This window comes from Arvicanthis niloticus, chromosome 10 (genome assembly GCF_011762505.2).
Source record: "Arvicanthis niloticus isolate mArvNil1 chromosome 10, mArvNil1.pat.X, whole genome shotgun sequence".
NCBI classification, from domain to species: domain Eukaryota; kingdom Metazoa; phylum Chordata; class Mammalia; order Rodentia; family Muridae; genus Arvicanthis; species Arvicanthis niloticus.
This window is the reverse complement of record NC_047667.1, coordinates 2,997,558-3,024,532: the sequence shown is the minus strand read 5'-3', so window position 1 is coordinate 3,024,532 and position 26,975 is coordinate 2,997,558. Positions and strand designations below refer to the sequence as shown.

The 26,975-nt window shown below is 41.1% G+C and overlaps 1 pseudogene; it reads right to left on the bottom strand.

The window, feature by feature from the left end:
- Positions 1 to 2,379: 2,379 nt before the first annotated feature.
- On the bottom strand, positions 2,380 to 3,527 carry LOC117716401 (Y-box-binding protein 3 pseudogene; annotated as a pseudogene).
- Between the last annotated feature and the right edge of the window lie 23,448 nt (positions 3,528 to 26,975).

Below are 26,975 nucleotides of genomic sequence, written 5' to 3'. Positions count from 1 at the left end.
AGGAGTGGATTAATGAGTGGGGGAGCTCCCTCTTGTAGGCAAAGGGGAGGGGGAGGGGGTAGAGGGTTTGTGGCGGGGAGACCAGGAAGGGGAATAATGTTTGAAATATGAGCAAATATGTAAATATGTGTGTATGTATGTATGTATGTATGTATATCTGGATATCTGGATATCTGTGTATCTATATATCTATCTGTATATCTGTATACCCATATATCTGTATATTTGTATATCTGTATATATATATATATATATATATATATATTTGTATATCTGTATATATATATATATATATATATATATATATATATATATATATATATTTGATAAACCACTAAGAAAGATAGAAATAGAGAATACTACAAAGAATCATTGGAATAAATAGTTTGCTGTTTTCAGAAAAATAACAAAATAGACAAAACTTTACCCAAACTAAAAAAATTGATAATTTTCTTGATAGATACCATTTATCCAAGATCAAGATGAGATAAACTGTGGGGAAAAAAAGGCTTGGGGATCCCGAGGTTCCTCCTGCCATATTGTGGATAGTCGGCTGGAAACGCTCTGGGTTTCTCCAGCTGGAAGTTGGGCCCGGCTGTTCATTAACTAAAAGTCTCTCCCTGGCTCCTCACGGTTCCTCATAGCGGCGCAGCCCCAACACATGAGGAAGCCCTTGGGTTTCCAAAACTGGTTTATTCACATGGCGGATCGTGGATGGATCTGGATGCATACCCCTCAAACCCAGGATCGACCTGAGTTAAAAGGGGAGGGGAGAAGGGGGGAGGGGCTGGGGAGGAATGTTTAATTGGCTCCACCTCTGGCCTTCAGGTATGTAAATCTCTTTAGGGCCTGTTCACGCCCTCCACCTGTGTACATGACTAAAGGGTGGAAGTGAAATGGAGATTAGACCTTGTGTTAGGCCCAACATCCCACCCTTTTTTCTTTCATAAAAGGAGGGGTAACTCTGTTAATGAGAGATGTGGACCATGTGGAAGTAGTCTGGAGTCCCAGAGTGCGGGGAGATAATATGCCGTCCCTGACAGGCAATGTCCTGTTGGGTCTCCTGGCTATCTCAAACCCAGTGCTCTATCAAGGGGGCCTAGGAACAGGGCTAAACATCCTACCGTCCCTAAAAGGGTCTCCGGGGTTTAAAACCCGTTCAACCAGGCTATGTCCAAACCATGTCTCCACGGCCCAACATCTCACTGTTTTTAGTGAAAATTTTGGATGAGGTGGTCAAAATAAAACACTATGTAGGCCAGAGGGTGTAGCATAACCAAGTCAAGGGTAATGGGAATTGAGGGTAGGGTTTGGAAGGCAGGGAATCATTGAAACAATTAAATACAGATTGTATAGTTTGAGGGTAATGACATCTGATTAATCTAAATAGACATTATGTTTTCCTCACTAACATGTAACTTTAGCTATGTGACTTTAGCAAAAGAGTTCATTTGTAGCTGGAAGGTCTGGATCTGTCTTCTGTAGTGAGCATCTCTGGGTTCTGGCGTGCATCTCTGGAGCCTGGTGTGGGTCTCTGGATCTCAGCATGTTCTGGGTTCTTCAGTCAGATGAGATGACTGGAAGAAGGCAGCTTGGCAGGTTCCAGGAGGTGGTGTTGTCTCTGGATCTCAGCGTGTCTCTGGAGTCTGCAGTCAGATGAGGTGGCTGGGAGAAAGCAGCTTGGCATCTTAGGCAGGTTCCAGAGGATGGCTGGACTCTGTTGGATCTGTGGGTATACCTGTAGGATAATCACAGGAGGGAAGGAGCATCTCCAGTAGGGAGATGTCTGTAGGCTGGATATGGAGCATTAAATTGCTTGGGAACAAGCACCTTATGGCCTGTCGTTAAGATCCTGGAAAAGCAAAGGTGTTTGAGGAAATTTTGTCTTAGAAGGTATCTTGGATAGCTGAGGGAGAAAAACAATGTTAATTTTGTATTTGGGATTGGCAGCAACAGTTTGCCTGTAAAAGAAATTAGTTGTTAATTAAGACTCAAGAAATGGTGATCAGCACGTTTACTTAAACTGTGGAAGGAAATTAGATGGCTTTTAAACCTTGAAGAAATTATAAAGGTTGAAAAAAAATAATGTTGGACATATATCACGAATATTAGAGAGAAAAGGCAGCATTAAAATAAAAAATTAACAAACATTTTGGTTGAAAAACACAAGCATTGTTGCTCTAGGTGTTCCTGTTAGAAAGAAAAGGAAAATTTTTTGGTTGAAAAACAGGAACATTTGTTGCAGGCCCTCCTGTTGGGGAGAAGCAGTATGGCGGGTTTAGAAGCAGTGGGGAGGGGCCTTGTTCTGCGATGTGGCGGCCGGGTGCTCTGGCAGAGAGGACCCGTATCCACCTTTCTTTTTATTAAAAATTTTAATTGTAGAGAAGGATCAAAAGGTTAACTTGAAGTTTATAGGGAGAGATACCTAGGCTTGATAGGAGAGCTAAGAGTCAGAGAGTGAAAGGCTATATGAATCTCTCACCTAAGGAAGGAGTCTTAGGAGGGTCACAGCAGGCACTGTGACTTGAAAGACAGCTGTTGTCTGTGAAGGAGCCCTCTCTGTGGAGCTGGGGGATGGGCAAAGTGGAGGCTAGGGGGTCTGCCATCTTGCCCTTGAGCTGGAAAGCACATGGAGAGGGAGAGACAGAGAGAAAGAGGAGGAGTTAAAGTAGAGAAGTTGACCAGGAACACATGGAGAAAGAGTGGGGCCTAGTCTTTTGAACTAGGCAGTAGCTAAAAATTAGAAGAAGCTAACAAGGAACACGTGGAGAAAGAGGGGGGAGACAGAAAGAAGCCTGCCTAGTTTTGTGAACTAGGCTGGGAATTATTCACTGTCCTGGAGTTTTGGGGAGAGGTTTTCTGTGGGCAATAACTGGGGAGAACACTCTTGGAGCTGGCTCTACCACCTGTAGGGAACGATATGGGCTCATACGTGGGTGAGCGGGTCCCCTGCGGAACCTCAGGTGGTAGGTTGGATTCTGATGGACCAGGAGTTGTGTTCCCTTGGGGACTCCATCTTTCATCTGTCTAATCTCACCAGCATTATGGGGAGGTCTAAGGCGCACAGCATAGCGGCTCTCTTCTACTGGAACTCCATCTGGGCCAGTCACATTTGTTGCTTTAGGACCCCCTTTTCCTGTAACCACATCAAACTCTACAATTTCTCCCTCCCCCACACTGCGCAGATACTTGCGTGGATTATTCTTCTTGATGGCAGTCTGGTGTACAAACACATCTTCTTTGGTGTCATTTCGGTTTATAAATCCATATCCATTTCTGACGTTGAACCATTTGACAGTGCCAAGGACTTTGGTGGTGAGAACTTTCTTCTCCGAGTCCTCGCTGCCCACGGGAGCTGAAGAGGCCGGGGCGGGTCCGGGGGCTGTGTCTCTGCCGGGGCTCCCCGCGAGGGGCGCGGCTGGCGCCGGGGCCTGGGGCGTGCCGCTGGCCGCAGGGCTCTTAGGCGCGGGGTCAGCGGCCTGCAGGAGCGTGGTGTCGCAGGTGGTGGCCTCAGCCGCCTCGCTCATGCCGCCTCTCCGCTCTCTCTGGGCACCGGTTAGCGCGGTGGAGGTCGAGGAGGGGCCAGCTCGCAGCGGGCGGCTCGGGGGCGGGGGACGCACGAGCTCGAGGTCTCGCTGGGTCTCCCGGCCCCGAAGATGGCAGGTTGTAGGGCATTCATCTTTCCAATGTCTTGTCTCCCCACATTTGAAGCAGATTCCTTCTGTTTTTACTGCTGCCACAAATGCCTGAGCTATGGATGTGACCTGGTGCGATGCAGTTCCTATTTCTCTGGTTGCCACAATCCACCTATCATGATGTTCTTCCCGGAGACCCTGGCAGGCTAGTCTAGACTCAGAAGTCATGCCTTCCCAAACAATGGTTTTAAGAAGAAGGTCCCTAGCTGTGGGGTTGGAGATTTTTCTTTCTAAGCTCATTTTAGTTCTGAAGATAAAATCAGATAGAGGTTCTCCAGGCTTCTGATGAAGGGAGAGCAGGGAGTGGGCAGGGTCTTGTGACCCTGAAGGTGGGGTAAGCCTATTCTAGGCTTGAATGGCACAGAGGCGGACCTGGTCATAGTAGCCTGTTGGCTGACTTGCCTGTTGTGCCCCAGTAGAGAAATCTTCCTGGCCAAAGAGTTCTTTAAAACCCCATGGAGTGTCATCTTCCCTTCCCTGGTTTTGCCTGACTTGCTGAAGACACTCATCACGATAATACGCCTCCCATTCTAGAAACATTGGATCAGGAAGGGCAGAACGGCAAATATCTCTCCAATCTTGGGGGGTGTTTAAGTTGGCAATATGGCTCTGTAGGAGGGATTTTGTCCACGGTGCATGAATGTCATCTTCCTTCACTGCCTGCCTGAGTTCTTTTAGGTCGGAGGCTTGGATAGGGTGCCATTTAAGTGGTTTAGTTCGAGTGGGGTGGATATTAACTGGGAATGTTTGAGCAGTTTGGGTTTTATCTATGGATTTTGAAGGACTGCTACTTTTGCGGCTAAGAGGAGGGGGAGGGGACTTATCTCTCTTTGGTTGGGAGGTAAGAGGGAAGGCAGGGGAAAGCTCCTTTGGTATTTTAATGAAGCCTTGCCTTTGGATGGGGGAGGGAGGGACAGGAGGAGCACATGGTTTCATTTCCTCCAAGGCATAAGGGGGAAGGGGTGGGTATATGGATTTTATTTCTCTTATTAGTTGGGTAAGGGCCTCAAGGTCTGAAACCAGGTGACTTTTGGGACCTTGGCTTTTGGGTTCATTTAACTGAGGGGCCCCAGTAGCTGTGTTGTTCTCACATCTATTTTTATATCAATAGACATCCTATTTTTGATGGTCTTATACATTGCCGAATTGTAGCTAAGATCGGCAAAAACTCACAAGGGGGTTTTTTATCTCTGTTTTTGATAAGGGAAGCTACTTTGCTCCAAGAGTCTGGACTGTAAATATTATCCTCTGCCATGCATGGTGCTATCTGAAGGACTTCCTCCCAAAACAAGGAGGCTTGCTTTTTGCCTATTCTTATCCCATGGGTCTTTAGTAAAGAATATATTTGCCTGGCTTGGGGTGAACATTTACGTGAGGTGGAGTTTCCCATGATAGAAAAGAGGAGAAACGCCTTGTCCAATGGGAACGTTCCCTTGGCCTATTGGCTTTGGGGGATTCCACAATGGTCCAAGAGCGCCAAGCCTTCCCGCAGATTTAAGAACTGGCAGCCGCCCTTATGGCTTTTAAATGGCTGCTGCGTCACCAGATTTCTTTTTGTTTTAGAGAGAGTCTAGATAGAGTCTTTGCCAACGCCCGTTGTGGGCTGTCGGGATTTAAGCAGAGGCCAGGGAAGCCTTGAACCAGCACCAGAGAGTGGCCCTGGCCAGGAGGTAGCAAAAGCTCCCTTGGCTTATTTAAATCCGCGCGATGGCTTCCGACTGAAACACAGGAGGAAAAAACAGATTGTTTGTTTCAAGAGTTCGGGGCTTACCCTTCCCGCGGTATCGGTAGCTGCTTGGTTGTGTGGCTTCTAAGGCTCCACGTTTGAGGCGCCAGATGTGGGGAAAAAAAGGCTTGGGGATCCCGAGGTTCCTACTGTCATACTGTGGATAGTCGGCTGGAAACGCTCTGGGTTTCTCCAGCTGGAAGTTGGGCCCGGCTGTTCATTAACTAAAAGTCTCTCCCTGGCTCCTCACGGTTCCTCATAGCAGCGCAGCCCCAACACACGAGGAAGCCCTTGGGTTTCCAAAACTGGTTTATTCACATGGCGGATCGTGGATGGATCTGGATGCATACCCCTCAAACCCAGGATCGACCTGAGTTAAAAGGGGAGGGGAGAAGGGGGGAGGGGCTGGGGAGGAATGTTTAATTGGCTCCACCTCTGGCCTTCAGGTATGTAAATCTCTTTAGGGCCTGTTCACGCCCTCCACCTGTGTACATGACTAAAGGGTGGAAGTGAAATGGAGATTAGACCTTGTGTTAGGCCCAACAATAAACCATTTAAATAGACCTATTATCCCAAAAGAAGTAGAAGTAGTCATTAAAAGTTAAACAACCCTCCTCCAGTCTGAGGCCTGCGGGTGAGTGCACCCAGGAATCCACCAGACACATTCTGGGGGATCCATAGAACCCATAGCCAGTGCTAGCATGCCCCTTCCGCCGCTCGCCCCTCCTCCAGTCTGAGGCCTGCGGGTGAGTGCACCCAGGTGTCCCCCAGACACATTCTGGGGGATCCATAGAACCCATAGCCAGCGCTAGCACGCTCCTTCTGCTGCTCGCCCCTCCTCCAGTCTGAGGCCTGCTGGTGAGTGCACCCCGGATTCCGCCAGACATATTCGGGGGGATCCACAGATCCCACAACCAGCTTTAGGTAGGAAAACCCACATACTACCCTGAGCTCATAGCTGGGCGCCCTGAGTGCTCAGAACCCAGCAGATACCCCTCCCCACCCCCTTCCCCCCGCGCCCCTGCCGGCTAGCACCCCTTTTCTGCCCATCTCCCGAGTCTGAGTCCCGGACCAGACCTTTACCAGGTCTGCAGTTGTGTGGACCCCGGTCACCGCCTGAGACATACTGGAAGGTCCGCTCAACCCAGAGCCACAGAGGAACAACTGAACTCAGAGTGTCAGACAACATACCCTGAGATATCCAAGAGGAGACACTGCACCCAGAACAGCAGACATCTAGCTGGACTGCTACATAGGAGGCACCATATCCTGAGGCATCCTAGAGATACCACTGTAATCAGGGCAGCTGGAAAAAATCACAAAGACATCTGGACTCCTAGAAGACCAAACACAAGTGAGACAACTGGAAAGACAGGCTTCAATCAGAGACAGAAGTACAGGTAGCACTAGAATTAACCAGATGGCAAAAGGCAGGCGCAAGAACGTAAGCAACAGAAATCAAAGTTACATGGCAACATCAGAACCCAGTTCCCCCATCATAGCAAGCCCTGAACACCCCATCACACCAGAAAAGCAGGATTCAGAATTAAAATCACTTCTCATGATGATGATAGAGGACTTTAAGAAAGACATAAATAACACTCTCAAAGAACAGATAGAAACCCTTAGAGAGGAAACACAAAAATCCCTTAAGGAATTGCAAGAAAATGCAACCAAACAGGAGAAGGAATTAAACAAAACCGTGCAGGATCTAAAAATGGAAGTAGAAACAATAAAGAAATCACAAAGGGAGACTACCCTGGAGATAGAAAACTTAAAAAAAACAATCAGGAGTCATAGACACAAGTATTACCAACAGAATACAAGAGATGGAAGAGAGAATCTCATGTGCAGAAGATACCATGGAAAACATTGACACAACTGTCAAAGAAAATGCAAAATTCAAAAAGCTACTAACCCAAAATGTACAAGAAATCCAAGACACAATGAAAAGGCCAAACCTAAGGATAATAGGAATAGATGAGGGGGAAGACTCCCAACTTAAAGGACCAGTAAATATCCTCAACAAAATTATAGAGGAAAACTTCCCTAACCTAAAGAAAGAGATGTCCATAAATATACAAGAAGCCTACAGAACTCCAAATAGTTTAGACCAGAAAAGAAATACTTCCCGCCACATAATAGTCAAAACATCAAACGTACAAAACAAAGAAAAAATACTAAAAGCAGTAAGGGAAAAAGGCAAAGTAACATATAAAGGCAGACCTATAAGAATTACATCAGACTTCTCACCAGAGACCATAAAAGCCAGAAGATCCTGGACCGATATCATACAGACCCTAAAAGAACATAAATGTCAGCCCAGACTACTATACCCAGCAAAACTGTCAATCATTATTGATGGAGAAACCAAAATATTCCACAACAAATCCAAATTTACACAGTATCTCAATACAAACCCAGCACTTCAAAGGATAATTGGTGGAAAACTCCATCACAAGGAGGGAAACTACAACCTAGAAAAAGCAGGAAAGTAATCTTCCAAAAACCGTAAAAGAAGGTAGCTACACAAACATATCTCCAATGCCAATAACAAAAATAACAGGAAACAACACTCATTTTTCCTTAATATCTCTTAATATCAATGGACTCAATTCTCCAGTAAAAAGACATAGACTATCAGACTGGATACGTAAACAGGACCCAACATTTTGCTGCATCCAGGAAATGCACCTCTGTGGAAAGGACAGACACTACCTCAGAGTAAAAGGTTGGAAAACAATCTGCCAAGCAAATGGTACCAAGAAACAAGCTGGAGTAGCGATTCTAATATCAAATAAAATCAGTTTTCAACCAGAAGTAATCAAAAAAGATAAAGAAGGACACTTCATATTCATGAAAGGAAAAATGTACCAAGAGGAACTTGCAATTTTCAACATCTATGCCCCAAATGTAAGGGCACCCACATACATAAAAGACACTTTACTAAAACTTAAAGCATACATTGCACCCTACACAATAATAGTGGGAGATTTCAACACCCCACTCTCAGCTATGGACAGGTCATGGAAACAGAAACTAAATCGAGACACAATGAAACTAACAGAAGTTATGAACCAATTGGACTTAACTGACATCTATAGAACATTTCATCCTAAAACAAAAGAATATACCTTCTTCTCAGCACCTCATGGTACCTTCTCGAAAATAGACCATATAATTGGTCACAAAACAGGCCTCAAAAAAAAACAGATACAAAAAGATTGAAATAATCCCCAGTACCTTATCAGACCACCATGTATTAAGACTTGTCTTTGACATGGACAAAAACATCAGAAAACCGACATACACTTGGCAACTGAACAATGCTCTACTCAATGATAACTTGGTCAAGGAAGAAATTAAGAAAGAAATTAAAGACTTTTTAGATTTAAATGAAAATGAGGACACATCATATCAAAACATGTGGGACTCATTGAAAGCAGTACTAAGAGGAAAAATCATAGCTCTAAGTGCTCACAAAAAGAAAGTGGAAAGAGCATACATCAACAACTTGACAGCAAACCTGAAAGCATTAGAACAAAAAGAAGCTAGTATACCCAAGAGGAGTAGAGGGCAGGAAATAATCAAACTCAGGGCTGAAATCAACCAAGTCGAAACAAAAAGAACTATACAAAATATCAACAAAACCAGGAGCTGGTTCTTTGAGAAAATCAACAAGATAGACAAACCCTTAGCCAGAATAACCAAAGGGCGCAGAGACAGCATTCAAATTAATAAAATCAGAACTGAAAAGGGAGACATAACAACAGAAACAGAGGAAATTAAAAAAAATTATCAGATCCTACTACAAAGGCCTATACTCAACAAAATTGGAAAATCTGGAGGAAATGAACAATTTTCTAGATAGATACCAGGTACCAAAGTTAAAAAAGGAGCAGATAAACCACCTAAACAGTCCCATAACGCCTAAAGAAATAGACACAGTCATTAAAAATCTTCCCACCAAAAAATGTCCGGGGCCAGATGGTTTCAGTGCAGAATTCTTTCAGACCTTCAAGGAAGACCTAATACCAATCCTCTTCAAGTTATTCCATCGAATAGAAACAGAAGGAACACTACCCAATTCATTCTATGAAGCTACCATTACACTCATACCTAAACCACAGAAAGACCCAACAAAGAAATAGAACTACAGACCAATCTCTCTTATGAATATCGATGCAAAAATACTCAATAAAATTCTCGCAAACCGAATCCAACAACACATCAAAACAATTATCCATCAAGATCAAGTAGGCTTTATCCCAGGAATGCAGGGATGGTTCAATATTCGGAAATCCATCAATGTAATCCACTACATAAATAAACTCAAAGAGAAAAACCACATGGTCATCTCACTAGATGCTGAGAAAGCATTTGACAAAATTCAACATCCCTTCATGTTAAAAGTCTTGGAAAGATCAGGAATTCAAGGCCCATATCTAAACATAGTAAAAGCAATATACAGCAAGCCAGTAGCCAACATCAAACTAAATGGAGAGAAACTTGAAGCAATCCCACTAAGATCAGGGACTAGGCAAGGCTGCCCACTCTCACCTTACCTATTCAATATAGTACTGGAAGTCTTAGCTAGAGCAATTAGACAACAAAAGGAAGTCAAATGGATACAGATAGGAAAGGAAGAAGTCAAAATTTCACTATTTGCAGATGATATGATAGTATACTTAAGTGAACCTAAAACTTCCACCAGAGAACTCCTAAACCTGATAAACAACTTTAGCAATGTGGCTGGATATAAAATCAACTCAAACAAATCAGTAGCCTTCCTCTACTCAAAGGATAAACAGGCAGAGAAAGAAATCAGGGAAATGACACCCTTCACAATAGCCACGAATAAAATAAATTATCTTGGAGTGAATCTAACAAAGCAAGTGAAAGATCTGTATGACAAGAACTTCAAGTCTCTCAAGAAAGAAATTGAAGAACATCTCAGAAGATGGAAAGATCTCCCATGCTCCTGGATTGGCAGGATTAATTTAGTAAAAATGGCTATCCTGCCAAAAGCAATCTACAGATTCAATGCAATACCCATAAAAATTCCAAATCAATTCTTCATAGATATAGAAAGAGCAATTTACAAATTCATTTGGAATAACAAAAAATCTAGGATAGTGAGAACTATTTTCAACAATAAAAGAACCTCTGGGGGAATCACCATTCCGGACCTCAAACTGTACTACAGAGCAGTAGTGATAAAAACTGCTTGGTATTGGTACAGAAACAGAAAGGACGATCAATGGAACAGAATTGAAGACCCAGAAATGAACCCGCATACCTATGGTCACTTGATATTTGACAAGGGAGCTAAATTCATCCAGTGGAAAAAGGACAGCATTTTCAACAAGTGGTGCTGGCTCAACTGGAGGTCTACATGTAGAAGAATGCAAATTAATCCATTCTTATCCCCCTGCACAAAGCTCAACTCCAAGTGGATAAAGGACCTTCACATAACGCCAGGTACACTGAAAATATTAGAAGAGAAGTTGGGGAAGACCCTCGAATACCTAGGCACAGGGGAAAAGTTCCTGAACAGAACACCAATGGCTTATGCTCTAAGATCAAGAATCAACAAATGGGACCTCATCAAATTGCAAAGCTTCTGTAAGGCAAAGGACACTGTCAACAAGACAAAACGGCAACCAACAGATTGGGAAAAGATCATTACCAATCCTACATCTGATAGGGGGCTAATATCTAATATTTACAAAGAACTCAAGAAATTAGACGCCAAACAACAAAATAACCCCATTAAAAAATGGGGTACAGAGCTAAACAAAGAATTCTCAACTGAGGAAGCTCGAATGGCAGAGAAGCACCTTAAGAAATGCTCAACATCCTTAGTCATCAGGGAAATGCAAATCAAAACAACACTGAGATACCACCTCACACCAGTCAGAATGGCTAAGATCAAAAACTCAGATGATAGTAGATGCTGGCGAGGATGTGAAGAAAGAGGAACACTCCTGCATGGTTGGTGGGGTTGCAAGCTGGTACAACCACTTTGGAAGTCAGTCCGGCGGTTCCTCAGAAAATTGGACATAGCACTACCTGAGGACCCAGCTATACCACTTCTGGGTATATACCCAGAAAATGCCCCAACAAATAACAAAGACATATGCTCCACTATGTTCATAGCAGCCCTATTTATAATAGCCAGAAGCTGGAAAGAACCCAGATGCCCTTCAACAGAGGAATGGATACAAAAAATGTGGTACATTTACACAATGGAATATTACTCAGCTATTAAAAATAATGAATTCGAGAAATTCTTAGGTAAATGGATGGAACTAGAAAATATCATCCTGAGTGAGGTAACCCAATCACAAAAGAACACACATGGTATTTACTCACTGATAAGCGGAGATTAGCCCAAAAAATTTGAAACAACAAAGATTCAACTACCAGACGACATGAAGCTCATGAAGAAGAAAGAGCAAGTGAGGATGCCTAGGTCTTTCTTAGAAGGAGTAACTAAATAACCAAGGGAGCAAATATGGAGACAAAGTGTGGGACAGAATCTGAAGGGGTGGTTGTAGGGAGACCATTGCATCTGGGTATTCATTCCATAGGCAGTCACCAAAAATAGACGCTGATAGGGATGTCAGGATGGGAAAGCTGACAGCAGCCGGATAAGGCTGTCTCCTTAGAGGTCTCTCAGAGTCGGACATACCCAGAGACAGATAACCACAGCTATCCATTAATCTGATCAAAGTTCCCAATGGAGGAGTTAGAGAGTAAATTGAAGGAACCGTGAACCGTAAGGGCTGGTGGCCCCGTGAAGAAAGCAGCAATACCAACCAGCCAGAGCTCCCCAGGGTCTAAACCACCAGCCTAAGAGCACATAGGGAGAGACTTATGACTTCAGCTGTATATGTAGGGGAGGATGGCCCTGTTGGGCATAGGTGGGAGACAAGATAATTAGTACCTTGAAGGCTGAGCACTGGGGGGGGGGGATCTGAGGGTGGGGAGGGAGGCTGAGGGTAGGTGGGTAAATACCTTCATAGAGGCAGGAGGAGGGGGGATGGGATAAGAGGTTCCTGGGTGGTGGGGGAAATATGGTAAGGGGATAAAATTTGAAATGTAAATATTATATCCAATAAAAGAGGGGGAAAATAGAAAAGTGGTTAGAACCAACATTCTTAATAAAATGTCAGCCCTCTTCTAAAAAAAAAAAAAAAACTATCTTGATACTAAAATTTGTTTTGAGAATTGTATATTGCAGAATGATCAGCCTTGGTGTATCTACTCAACAAGCAAGCTGGGCAGACCTGCTCAAACCTCTGAGGTCTGTGAATTCCTTCTGGAGGCAGCAAATACACAGCATCAGAGGATTGTCAATTTGCTCTCCCCCCCACTCCTCTTCTAATATCTCAACGCCCATAATCAGCTTGAAGAAGCTAATGATGAGTCAGCGCCCCTACTCCCTGGGCATGGGGACTAAGGTGGTAAATGTTGGGCTGTCTCTCTAGGGAAAAGTAGTGGTTTTGTTGGAATAGAGAGGATTGGCTAGGGTTTATTGCATAGCCATAACCTATTAGTAGAAATCTGTATAATTAATATCAAGATGAAGATATAAATTCTTAAATGGCACCAATTTACTTTGTTTACAAATTTTAAGGTTTTCATTGGCATGAGCTTCTTAGTGATATAAGAGTGAGATGAATATTGTTACTCTCATAGGCATTGTACCAGTATAACACACTTAGGAATACAAAGCTTAGACACAGTCCTTCTTCAACTTTTTTAACTGATTTGAGATGGTCAGCCTGTGAGTTAAGGGACTATAGCAAATTCATGACTTGGAGTTTATTATAAGGGTGTTCTCTATGTTTTATTTAGAAATAGCTGAGTGGAGTTAACAGGCAACAGTCCAGATTACCTTACATGGATAGCTGGTTTTCAAAACATCAGAAATCCTTAGAATTGACATGACAAACATTTCAGTATTAATGTTCATTTTCATTAGAGACCTGTCTGCTCCAGACAGCTTCCTGTGTTAAATTCTAAGAAGAAATTGAGCATCCTTGGAGTTACTCCAGTTGTGGTGAGAAAGCCACTAGGCAAGAATTGCCACTTTCCTTCTACAGACAAATTACTGTCCAGAAAAGGACACACTTGCAGAATAGTCAACTGATTATATCTGCCTAGACAGAGTAATCAGCCCTTAATAATTCTGCAGCACTAAGGTCTGTCAGATGATCCTGGGCCAGAAGGCAGAAGAACAGATGCTCCAACGTTTTGAAGTAGAGCGAGTGTCCAGGTGTTCAGAGGTCTCTATAAATTGGCTAAGTTTTAGAAGCTATGCTTTGTGCTTCCCACAATTATACTCAACTCAGTCATTCTGGATTTCTGACGGGGTTGAAAGCTTATAGCTATTTACCTTGAGAGAAAAGATCTGAGTGTATGGTCGTCAGCTGACTTTCATCCTAAAGCCAGGTTCAGAACTAAATGTTTTAGTTAGGAGAGATGACAGAGGTGCTGGTAAGTCAACAAAAGGATGGACTGGGTATTAGGACTATCTTGTACCTCACTGGTACAAATTGGCATAATTATGCTCTAATTGTATTTTGAGAGAAAAGTTTCCTTTTAACAGGAAGGGTGATGTGTAGGAGGAGCTAAGGTGGGAGGAGTACTGAGAGGAAGAAAAGGAGTAAGAAGAGGAGAAGAAGAAGGAGAAGAGAAGCTAGGTGATGAAAGAGAGATAGAGGGGGGGAGACAGTGAAGCAGATGTTCATGAATCACCACCAGTCAAAGATACTAGATATATCTAGGTTGGGTAGTGGGTTACACCTCTGATTGAACAATACCAAACTTATAAAGCCTATGATTAACATTTTTTAAAAAAATGTATAAATGCAAAAAGGAAAAGGGGGCATGGGATAGGGGTTTTCTAAGGGGGGAATGGGGAAAGGGGATGGCATCTGAAGTGTAAATGAAAGATCTAATAAAAAAAATAAATAAGTAAATAAAAAAAAAAGTTAAACAACAACAGAAGTCTATGACCAGATTTTTTTCTCTGAATTCTATGAGACTTTCAATGAACTGTGAATAGTCCTCAAATTATTCCAATAATAGAAACAAAGGCAAAAGAAGAACAGACAAATTTCTCTTAGAGACATAGATTCAAGACTATTAAAGAAAATACTTGCAAACCAAACCCAATAATACACCAAAAAGAGAATTCATCATGACTAACTTACATTCATGCCAGAGATATAGGGATGGTTCAGTATACAAAGTCAGTCCATGTAAGTCAAAATGTTAACAATTTAAAAAACATATATGATCATCTCATTGGTTGCTGAAAACTGTTTGAAAAAAAATCAACACACTTTCATTATAAAAAACTTGGACATAGTCGAAATCAAAGGAACATTACTGAACATAAGAAAAACAATTTACAACAAACCTATAGCTAACAAGTAAATGGAGAGAGACTCAAGGCAACTCCAATAAAATCAAGGAAAAAACAAGACTGTCAATTTTTATGTATCTATTCAATATAGTATTGAAGTATTAACTAGAGCAATAAGACAAATATGAAAGAGATCAAGAGGGATACAGTTTGTTAAAGAGGAAGTTAAAGTAATAATATGTAATATATACATGTGTATATATACACATATGTATATATTCATATATATATATATATATATATATATATATATATATATATAACAGTATAATATAGATGTAATAGTATACATAAGTAATCACCAAAAAAATTTTATTGGAAAATCTTATAGCTGATACACACCTTCATTAAAGTGGTTGGAAAAATCAGTAGCCCACATTTATACAGATGACACAAAAATATCCTTCACAATTACTACAAATAATATAAAATATCTTGGAGTAATTCTATCCAATCAAGCAAAAAACTTGTATCATACAAATTTCAAGACTTTAAAAAAAAATTAAAAAGCTATCAGAAAGTGGAAAGTTCTCCCATGGTCAGAGATCTGTAAGATGAACAAATTAAAAATGTTTAGCCTACTAAAAGCAACCTACCTACAGAGTAAATACAATTTTTATGAAAATTCCAACAGAATTCTTTACAAACCTTAAACAGGCATTATTCAGCATCGTAGGGGAAAATATATGGTATCTAAAACAGTCATGAATAATAAAACACTTCCTTGATTTTACCATCTGTGCTTTCAAGCTATAGTAATAAGGCTCATGGCATTGGCATAGAAATAGATACATTGATCAGAATAATACAGTCAAAGAACAGACAGAAATTTATACATCTACAAATACTTGACTTTTTTACAATGAAGCCAGAAATAAACAATGGAAAAAAGTATCTTCAACAAATATTGCTGCTATAATGAAATAATTGAGTATAGGAATGATGAAGATTGCAAATACCTTTATATTTATTACCCTGGACAAAACTCACATCTAAATGTATCTAAGAAGTCAACATATACCAAATACAGTGGGCAAGATAAAAGATAAAGAGTGGAATAGCCTTGAACATGGCACAGGAGACAACTTCTGGAATAGAAAACTGATAGCATAGGCACTAAAGTAAAAAATTAACAAATGAGGCCTCAGGAAAATGAAAAGCTTCTGAAAGGCAAATGTAAACATTAATAAGACAAAATGACAACCTACAGAATAAATAAAAAATAAAAATTAATGACTCAACATTAATTTTAATTAAATTTAATGTTATTAAATTTAATTACATTAACATTACATTTACATTACATTAAAATTACATTAACATTAAATTTAATGTTATTAATTAATATCCCCAACAGAGGGATAATATCCAAATATATAAAGAACTTAAGAACCTAGAAATTAACAAACCAAATAATGAAATTAATAAAAAAAACCACTGGGTACATATAAAATAAAATAGAAGAAACTCACATGGCTGAAAACACTTAAGAAATGTTCAATATCCTTAGGCATAAACAAAATGCAAATCAAAACTACATTTAGATAACATTTTATACCTGTCAGAATGCTTACGACCAATAAAACAAGTGACAGTTCCAGAAGTTGGAGATGTAGAGCAAGGAGAACACTTCTCTATTAATGGAGGGAATGATAATTTGTGTAACCTTTTTATGGAAATCAATATGGTATTTTCTCAGAAAAGTAAGAATCCACCTATTTCAAGATATATATATCTTGGGTGTATACCTAAAGGACACTTCATCCTACCACAAAGACACTTGTCCAACCTGGTTTATAGTGATTTATTTACAGAACTTAGAAATGAGAAACAACCTAGATGTCCCTCAACCAAGAATGGATAAAAATATGATAAATTTACACAATGGAGTATTATTCATTTGATAAGAAGAACGGTATCATGAAATGCATAGGCACATTGGCAGAACTATAAAAACTCATCCAGAGTTAGGTATCACAGACCCAAAAAGACAAACATGGTATATACACACTTTCAATTGGAAATTATCTGTTAAGCAAATAATAGTCATACTAAAATCCAGGGACCCAAAAGGATAAGTAAGAAGAAGAACTCTATGGATCTTCTGGGGAAGGGATCTTCTTGGGAAGGAGAAATAAAATAGATTTTACAAGTGGACTAGGTATATGAGGATGGAAACAGAAGGCATCAGGTATGGAAGAAAAATACAGTGAGAGAATATGGAGAAAGATAACTGGAATTGAGGGTCATTTGGTAAAAGGTTAAAGGGGGGACATAGAAACAAAGTGTAATGGAAACTCCTAGGATTCATAAGTATTATGGTTGTTAGTTTGTTATTTTTATGGAGATCCTAACAGTTGAGCTGAATGTGTTATAGACTCTGGACTCTTCAATCTGCTCTTGGGACCCTTATCTTCCTATTGTGTTGCCTCATCCATCCTTGATATTAGAGTTTGTACTTAGTCTTCTCTTTTCAAAATTTTACTTCTTATTAATATTATATTATGGACACACTGTCTGCTTCCTGATATTTTCCCAGTCCCATCTCTCACATCTTTCCTGCCAATATAAACTTCTCTTTTTCTCTTCAGAAAAAGACAGACATCCAATAGATATCATCCAAATACAGCATTTCAAGTTTGAGTAAGATTAGGCACCTCCCTTCCTATTAAGGCTGTACAAGGTAAACCAATATGAGGTAAAGGTTCCCAAAAGGAAGCCCTTACTTCCAAAGTTAGAAGTCCTAAAAGAAGTACAAGCTACACATCTGTAACATAGTTACAGAGGGCCTAAGTCAGAAACATACAGTTTCCTTGTTGACAAGCCTTTTTGAGCCCCTATGAGCCTAGGTTACTTGATTCTGTGGGTTTTCTTATGGTATCTATGACCCCTCAAGTTCCTACAATCCTTCTTTCCCTTATTCGGCAGGACTCATTGAACCTCTCCTAATGTTTGAATGTGGATCTTTGCATCTGTATTTATCATTCCATATGATACCTCTGTGATAATAATTGTGCTAAGCACCAGTCTACAAGTTTAGCAGAATAGCATTAGAAATCAGTTCTTTGACATTTTATTTAATTTTTAGTTTTACTTTTTTTTCTAGATGCAATTAGCAGAGGTTTATTAGGGAGAAAGTTGGCTAGCCAAGGTCAAAACTGCTCATCCATGCAGGAACAGAATTTTGACAAAAGGCCAGCAAGCTTTTTTTTTTTTTTTATTAATCATAAAAACTCAATTATTAATAAGTCTATTCTCACCCCACTTTTTCCGATTAGGATCTTTAGAAAAGTTTAAACTCCAGTGTCATCATAATTATCATTTTCTTGACCTAAAGCTCTATATTGATGGTGCAACACAAAAAGCTGAACAGCACTTATCCTTCCTCTAACAAAAGTTATTGAACCAACTCTGGAATCAACTTTGCTGTGCCTCTCTATCTTCCTGTCTAGAGCAGCACATAAACCTCTTTCTTTAAGAAACAGCAAGTCTAGTCTTCTTCTATTTTGTAGAGCAACTTCTGAGAGGGAAGTCAATGACTCTTTCAACTTTGTTACTGACTGTTCTAGGGCTCTCAAATCTACATCAATGGCCGCTCTAAGCTGATGAAAATAATGAGGTGTCCGTATCAATGTAACGGCACCTGTCTCTATACCTGCAGCCACTCCTAGTCCCAATATAATGGCTAGAGTCAAGGAAATAGGCTCTCTGTTGAAGCATCTAGGGTGCATCTCAAACTCACATTCAAGAGTACCTGTAGGGAGATAGAAAACAGGGGGAACTAGCTGGACAAGTATACAATAATTTTTGCTCTCATCAAAGATAGAAGTGGAGACACATGGTGTTAGCCCAGAGCTGCAAGCCTATCATTTATCAATCTTAGGCACTAAGTATGTGTTATCAGGGGTCCTCAGGCTCTATTCTATTGGCTAGGGTTCTCTTTTTAAACACACTTTCCAAGTTATCCTCTGACTTAACATATTTTGTGGCACATAGTTGTTTACATACACATGAAATCACATATATAATAAAGAGAAATTGCAAAAAGGAACAAATCTATATAACTCTAGATTCACATTTTGATTTCAATCTTGGAATCACATGCTGTCATTTAACTTTGGGTGTACACACCTTAAGCCCCACCCTCTGAGGTGGCATTTTCCCTGTGCCTCCAGAGTGGTGATGTCTCAGGAGTCAAGGCCTGCTGCTTTCTGGCCTTGTAGAATAGCAGATGACCTTGAGCTAAACAGCAGGGGGTTGCTCAGGCATCTGGATGTTCTCCAGTTGGCATCAGACACAGGTGTTGGTGAACTTCAAGGATGGTCACCAACACCAGGAACAGTCTCTTAGTAGCCTGAAAAATCATTTCTCACACAAAAGGGACATTCTGGGTATGGAACAAGTACAAGGGACACTCTAGCCAGTGCCAGTTCCCAAGGGCAATTTAGTTTTAGGGTTCTATATATTATCTCTACCTGTCCTGAACTTTGGAGACAGTACAAACAGTGGAGCCTCTAATTAGTCTCTAATATCTCTGACAATTCCTGACTTATCTTAGAAACAAAAACAAGGCTGCTATCTGATCTAATTACCTAGGACACTTGAAACCTCAGGAAGGTCCCTATTCTAGGCTCTTTTCTCCTAGGTATTTTCTTACTTATTCTAAGTCTAATAAGGCTTTGCTTGCTGACATATCTTACACTGTCTTATTATTTCTCTGGCCCCAAACCTGAGGCCCATTATATGCTTTAAATCTCTTGGCTGCTTGGTTGCACTCATATCTTAAGAGTCCATCTGTACATTTAGCCTGGTAAGTCTTTTGTTTTCTGGGGAGTATAGTTCTCCCTTCTTGTGTGCACCATTGCCTCTTTTCCTCTAGATAGTAGCTAGCAGGATGGCTAGCAATCTGAGTTCTTTCTCTTACTCTGTGTTTTAAGTGAGGCCATCTCATAGGCCCAAAACCGGGAAGGGCTCATGTATCAAGCCACTTGATCTGCCCAGTTATATCTCAGGCCACTGAGTCTCCTCCCTTTTGGTGTCTTGGGCAATGAATATTTACAGCTGCTGGCTTCATCAGGGTTTCTTCTCTTTGTATATAGCCCTGCAGACATGGGCTGTGGCAAAAGCATACCTGCTTGTCGGCCCCAGGTTCCAAGGTTGTTCTCTGCACTGAAGATCCTAGGGGTGGGGAATCAGCCCAGATGATATTTGTGTCCACCACAGTAATGTTGGCTTGTCTCTGACCAGCATTGAGAAAACTGTTCCCGTCTGTAAAGCAGGTTACCTCGGCTCCTAGCTTGAGTCAGTAGGAGAAGCCTTTCCTCTACCCATGAGTTCTTGTCAGCTAGATGGGTAGGAAGTGTATCTTGGGTTCCATCCAGGTGATGGGAAGAAATCTCGTGGGCAGGGGGAGGGAGTCCTCTCCGGCAGCAGGGTCCCAAGGCGGTCCGGCATCAGGGTCCCAGGCGGGCTTCCCACCCCTCGGGAGCAGAGGATCCCGCATTCACACAGCTGTCAGTGGGCGGGCCGGCGGCTGCATCGGCAAGGTTCCAGAGTTCCAAAAGCTGGGAATCAGGTGGAGAGACCATGGACACGTGGAGTCCAGTTTACCAAAGCTTTTATTGTTCATGGCATGGTGAATGGACGCAAGTGGTACACGCTTCCCTCGCCAAAGCCAGCGGAGATCAATCTTATAGGGAAGGGAGAAAAGGGAGGGAATAATTTAATTAGCTATGCCCCTGGCCTTTTGATAATTTATTAATATTTAAATCTCTGGAGGTGGAGACTTGTTAGTCACACCCTCTACCTGTCCTATGTGACTGAAGGTAACAGGTTAAATGGTGTTACCTCGTCCAAGGCCCAACATCCAGGGGCATAAGTCTCGACCCTACAGAGGGTAGGGACAGTCTAGGATGACCATAAATGAATGGGATACCCAGCCCATCTCTTAGTCTACTGTTTTTCGGGTAGTCCATGAATACATATTGGCCCATTGACCTGGAGGAGGACCCTGTGTCTATCAAGAGTTGGGTGGCTCCAAGCCGCCCCATCTATCTCAATAGCTGTCTTCACACAGAGCTAATATCTTTGCCATTTGGGGTGTTTTTCAAGGCCTGGGATTTCCTGACACTGGCTTCTATTTGTTGGGGCCCTCTTGGACCCCAAAGCTGGCTCCTTTACTTGCAATGTGCACACTGGTCTTTTTCAAGGAGTTTCTTATCTCCCTTTGATTGGCATCCCTCTTCTCTGCTTTCTGTGAATTCTTTTCCTGTTACCTTTTTTTCCTCACCTCTCTCTAGTCTCAGCAACTTCCACTAGACCTTTTATCTTACACTAAATCTTTTATCTTCTCCACTCCTTTTCTCTAAACTTACACTAAACCTTCTCCACTCTTCTTCTCTAGACTTACACTAAACATTTTAATGACTTATCTTGTAGTCTCTCTAGCCTCCCTGTTTAACTTCATGTGCCTTGGTCAAAATTAGTGGGGTTTCATGTTCCTACTCAAGATCTATCAACGGGATCTGGTGTGGGCCTTTGAGTGTCCCTTACCTTCTGTAGCCTGCTGTTGACCATGGCCTGATCAATTGATGGGGTCTCTATGTCTGCGGGAACATTTTTTTCCGGTGTCCTCCCTTGTTCTTTACTCCTGAAGACCAGAACCTACAAGGGTCTTGTGGAAGAAAGGCTTTTATCAGGGGGAAGTGTATTCTTCTACTAGATTTATCTAGGTAACTATATTGGGCACAAGATCTAGATGCCTGAGGAATCCTGGCCTATCTATTACTTTGATTATTTACTTACTTTTTACTATAAATTTGTATCTGTACCAAAATGGAGGCCTATTCTTTTGGCTCTCTGACTCAGGACAGCCTGTAACTTCTTGTAGTAAGCAACCTGCCTGACCTGTCTGACCTGTCTGCAGGCAGTTTTGTTGGTTCAAAGATTCTAAGCTGGAGTCACATCACATGACTTATCTCAGTGCTACTTGTTTACTTTGCTCTTTTTTAGAAATCTCAGTGCTATTCACTCACTATACTTTTAATAAAAAAATATATAACTATAACTCTCAGGTGAATAATCTTGTTGGGGCTGTTTGTCTAGCTGCCCTGGATCCACTGTCAGGTTTTTTATCACCTGGGCTCTATCTATTTTCATAGGCGGCAGGTGGAATACCGCAGATTTGTTACAACAGTGACCCCAGGTCCCCAGTACAGTTATACACACCATTAAGGTGGCAGCCAACTTGCATGGCTGGGTGGTTCAAGGGGACTGTGCTGAGGAACCACGAGCTGTCACCCATCAAGTGCGGGCTGGGCACTTGGTGTTACCTGGAGGATACCCTACATGCGGTAGGCGGGCTGTCCAAACACAAACCACAAACACAAACTGCGGTGGGTGCCCCTTACTAAAGGACCTGCCCACCTCTCTGCTCTGAGGTAGCACTCTTGTACCAGCAGCTTCATCTCTTTCTCTGCCAGTGATCATGTTATCTCTTTTTAAGTCAGGATGTTTAACACAGATTAATGGCTAACACAACAGACAATTTGCCAAGAAAACACACACACACACACACACACACACACACACACACACACACAAACAACATAAATAGCTCACCCATCTCATGGGCGGCACATAAACCAGGTGATACAGACAGTTCTCTCCCCTGCCATGTGCACAGAGACCAAGTTACACAATAAGGGCATAGAAAGCCAGAAATCCACCTGCCTTTGCCTCTCAATTAAGACTCCAATAACCAGACAACGCGGTCAGTCTTCACAGATTCATATTTAACAGATTCAGATGACTTGGCCAGCCTATGCTGGACCAAGTCTAACGGATTTCTAACATGCCAGCAATGAACAACCCAAAAATAGACACACTGCCATGAGAGCACAACAAGTGAGAGCACAACAACGGCTGCCCTAGGCTGTGGTGGCCATTCCTGACCTTTCCTCTCTGCCCCATTGTTAACACACAAAGAGACTAGATCCCAATCGTCTCAATTGCCAGTGCTAGCTGAGAGGGATTCCACATCCTCTCTGGCACCTAGATAAACCTATTGCCAGCCGAGAGGGATTCCACATTGTCTCCATCACCTAGATGAACCCCCAGACGTCTCTGGGGGTGCAGCAGCTAGTGACCTCACAACATATCTGTCAGTCACTCGTTTATCTCTTCTCAAGACAGAAACGGTTTACTGCCCCTCATGAGACAGAAACAACTGCCAGTCCAAAATGAAAGTACACTTTTCAGAAACCGAATGATTCAGACAGGTGGGCACAAACAACTTAGAAACCAAACAACTTAGACAAACCTAGACAAAATGGCACATGAGAAATCAGACAATTTCACTCACAACCAGACTGACAGACAGAAAACTGCAGTGTTCCCTTACCTCACAGTGGGTTCTTGGATTAGGATGATCGCAAAATCCAGGATGAGTCCCCAAATGAAGACCCCCAAACTCGGGAGACCCTTCCTCGAGTCTCAGGAAATCTCAACCACCCATAAACTCGCAAGACACCATACCTGGATGCAATTAGAAGAGCTTTATTAGGGAGAAAGTTGGCTAGCCAAGGTCAAAACTGCTCATCCATGTAGAAACATAATTTTGACCTTAGTTTTACTTTTTGTTTCTGGGCTATTCAGCTCCTGTGTACTGGGCTCCCAGATAATGACATGGATAGGCTCCTTCATGTGGCATGCATCTTAATCTAGACAAGTCACTGGTTGGCTACTTCCACAATTTCAGTGCCGTCTTTCCTTCAGTACATATTTTATGCAGGACAAAGTGTAGGTTAAGGGTTTTGTAGCTGAGTGAATTTTAAAATCCCTCCATTGAAAGTCTTATCTGGTTACAGAACATGTATAGTTCAATCTCTGTATCCCCCATACCTAGGAACCTTAGATAGTGTTACCTTTGTAGACTTCTTTTATTGTATTATGTCAAGTTCAATGAATATTTTTGGAAGGCCTTATCTTTTCTGAAGAGAAATGAAAGAGAAGCAGATTTGAGGGAGATGGCATGGTAGGTATTACTGGAAGAAATTTAGAATGAAAAACTGGTTGAGATGTATGGTAAACAAGGAAAAAAATTGAGAGGACAGAATTGTTAAAGCCGTATATCTTTTATCTTCCTATAAAATATGTTCTTAAGTGTGTGTGTGTGTGTGTGTGTGTGTGTGTGTGTGTGTGTGTACCTCTATGAGTTTATGTTTACCTTGTACATATAGGACCCTGTGGTGGTCAGAAGAGGGCACCGGATGCCCTGTAACTGGAGATCCAGGTGGTTGTTGGCTACCATGTGCATACATTGGACTGAATTCAGGTTTTTTTCATGCATAGCCAGCTTTTCTACTTCCTAAGCTATGGTTCTAATATCCTCTGCCAGAAATATTCAGAAGTAGTAATTGTTCAATTGAATCTAGGTGCTGGGAAGGTGGCCACTATGGCAGATGTGAATATGACTTCAGATTCACATTTCACATGTCAAATTTCAGATGTATTGATATGCACTGGTAACTCCAGAGCCGATTAGATAGAGAAAGGAAGATACTTATAGTACACTGAACATCCATCCATGGCAAACTATTGAACTTCAGTTTCAATGAGAGAAACACTTTTAAAAATGTGACTGAGAAGACATCTGCATCTAGCCTTTACATACATATACATAGACAAACATATGCACACACATGTTTTAACTAACATATGTAAAAAAAGTATTAGCATGTACAGAAAATAATGGCATATTAATGGACAACATTTGATGTCTGGATATCTGTCATATGGAATCCACTCTGAGTAAATCTATTCCATCAAGTAAGGATAGGGGAGGTGCATCAAAAGCAAGAAATAGGAAACTTTACTTATATAATAAAGCAGAAACTTTCAAGTCCCAAGAAGGTCCCTTTCCTGGTTATAGACACAATAAACACCAGACAGGAGAAGATTCTGATCTCCTGATCTTCAGAAAGACTCTATGTCTCATCCAGCTACAGAAAAGTTTTACTAAGAGTGACAGGAGTGCAGCCCTCATGTCCAGCAACCAGAGTTGGGAGGACTTCTTATTGTTTCAATTTCCTTTGAGCCATTCCTGGTCTTATATGTAACCTTTCACCCAAATTCTAATAGGTAACTCCCCCAAAACTAATTGCTTTATCTACTTTGGGTTACATGTTATCATTACTTTCAACTATAATGGAGTCTTTTATGAAGTTAACCAAAGTGTAAATATCTTGTCTCCCCAGGAAAAGTGTAACAAATTATCATCTGTGAAAAGAATAAATGAAACCTACAATAATGCTAAAAATTTTATTTAAACATAAATTCAACTTCTGCTTTGAGTGTGCATTGTTCTTGATCTCTATAGTACTTGGCTATTAACAGCAGCCTTAGGAGAAGTTGTACTACTGTTTACAGAGATTTTATGATTCTGTATACAGTTTTCCACAGGGATAACCTCTCATATTACTATTCTAAGTTAGTGTTTATTAAAGGAAAAAAGTGTCACATTATCATTATTCAGAAGTTATTTTTAAGTTGTGGACATGGCTCAGTTGACAAAGTCCTTGTCTAGAATACACAAATCCCTGGATGTGACATCCAGAGTAGCACAAAACTGTTTGTAGAGGCACATACATATAATCCCAGTGCTTTGGATGGAGAGACAAGGAGAATTAGGAATTCAAAATATTCTATAGGGCATTCAAGATGAGAGATTGTCTCAGCAACAAAAACAAAACAAGCAAACAAAACAAATCTAATGTTCTACAAGAGATGTAGGCACTTTTAATTGCTGAGCATATCTCCAGCTCCAAAAGTGTTATGTTCAAAACCAAATTTGTGTGAGTTAGCCTTCAGAAACTATTTTTTTCTGAAATTCAGTCATTGTTGTTTAATATTTCTCTCAACTCAAAGAGAAGAAAGTGACATATAGCCCCATAAATCTGGCATTTACATAGCATCTTAAACATCTCAGAATATCCTGACAACTTGCAGAGCTTATTAAACTTTGGATGTCTCGTCTGTGGAACAAACCTGTTATTCCAAATACTTTTAAGGACTAAGAAATTATACATTCATAATATTTCTGAGTTACAAGAATGAGTTCAACAAAGTTGGACAAGTTAATGAGATCCTGACTCTAAAACAAAACAAAATAAAGAGCTACATTTAAAAGGAGATGGGAAGTAGCTGAGGGCCAGGAACTTGGTTAACATAAGCAAAGTCCTAGGTCCAGTCCTCAGCACCAAATACAAAAAGTAGATTTTGGCTGATCCCCATCAGAGATCATCATTCAGTAACATTGGTTAGGAATATTAAGTATTCATGGACCCCAAATAGCAATTTAATAGGCAGAAGTGTGACCCTCATTTTCCATGTTGGACTCAATTCCTCTTGGAGGAAGAAGACTGTCAGAAGCTAAACACTAACTTGTCATTCAACAAATCCAACTGACATTCTAGCCAAGTAAGAATATGCCTTGATTACATTCATATTATTAATATGTATGACATCTGAATTCTATACACTAGGGATTATATTCTAGTTACTAGTTTTTCTAATAGTTTTAATAATTTCATTAATTTCATTGGGGCTATAAATAGCCATAATATTATACATACGAGGAGCTCATCTTCCTGTGCAACTCACTAGGTAAAGGTAAACCTCAATTGTGCATTAGACACTGGTCTGATTTCTCTGTCAAAATGGAGTGAAGAAAGAGAGAGATTCCCTTGGCTCAAAGTTTGAAGGAGTCCCTCATGTTTGGGAAAGTGTCATGCCAATAGTGATTCTGGAGTGGTAGCAGGAGTGTGAGAGAGCTGGGCCTATTGTTTATGAAGTTAGAAAGCAGAAATATGAATACTAGTTTCTTGACTCATGTTGTTCTTTTTTTTAGGATGCCAGCCAGTGGAATGGTACTTCCCATGCCTAGAGATGGTTCAGCCATCTCAGTTAAACCTCTTTGGAAGCATCATTACTGGCACTCAGTGAGATCTGCCACCCAGAATATTGTGAGTCCTTTAATGTTGATGATCAAATTAACCATCCCTTAGCTGGTAGCTAAGGGTTTCTTGGCTTTTTATAGACATGCATCTGGGACAAA